Source organism: Brassica oleracea, chromosome C5 (assembly GCF_000695525.1).
Source record: "Brassica oleracea var. oleracea cultivar TO1000 chromosome C5, BOL, whole genome shotgun sequence".
In the NCBI taxonomy this organism is placed as follows: Eukaryota; Viridiplantae; Streptophyta; class Magnoliopsida; order Brassicales; family Brassicaceae; genus Brassica; species Brassica oleracea.
Window position 1 is genome coordinate 46,812,715 of NC_027752.1, and position 857 is coordinate 46,813,571.

Sequence of the window (857 nt, forward strand, 5' to 3'; positions counted from 1 at the left end):
ATATTTTTGTAGGAGGGGTTAACACATAGATTTAGAGAAAATTCAAAAAATATGACAATATTATTGTTATCATCATACACTAACATATTATGATGTTCAAGGAGGTTTGGAACCTTTGTTGTCTCCGTTTCTCTAGGAAAATAGAGATTTTATAGTGGCTAGTCTACTGATTTAGGAAGTGTTATGAAGTTTTACTAAATTAACTGATAAAAAAATAGAACGATTTCAATCTATCGTGAAAGAGAGTTTAACATACATTAATACAAGAGAGTTTAACATACATTAATACAAATGTAGAATGTGATTAAAAATTTTAAAACAAAACTAAAAAGTGTAGGCTTTAGTATACGGTTATAATTACTTCTGTGATTTTTGAATATATTATTTTTTTACTGAGGTTTTTAAATATAGTGAGATGGCCACTTATTTATTTACGGCTCTGATCTGATTGGTAACTTTGGGGAATGACGTTTTAAACGCGATTCAGTATTTTACCATTTAAGAGATTAGGCATGGGCATAAAATCCGGAACCCGAAATCCAAACCGAAAAACCCGACCCGTTATCCGATCCGAAACGTAAAAATACCCGAACGGATCTTGTAGGGTGGTACAAAAAAATCCGAACCCGAAGTGTTATTAACCGAACCCGAACGGGTAACCCGAAAAATCCAAAATTAATAGTCAATATAAATATTTTGAAATATATATAAGTATTCCAACTATTAAATTCAATATTTGTGGTAATATTATATATAATAATAAATATTAAAATTCTAATAAATGCTTTAAGTACACAATTAGTTATAAATAAGTATTTTATAATTTGTTCATTGAAATAAAAAGTCTACTCTCTATA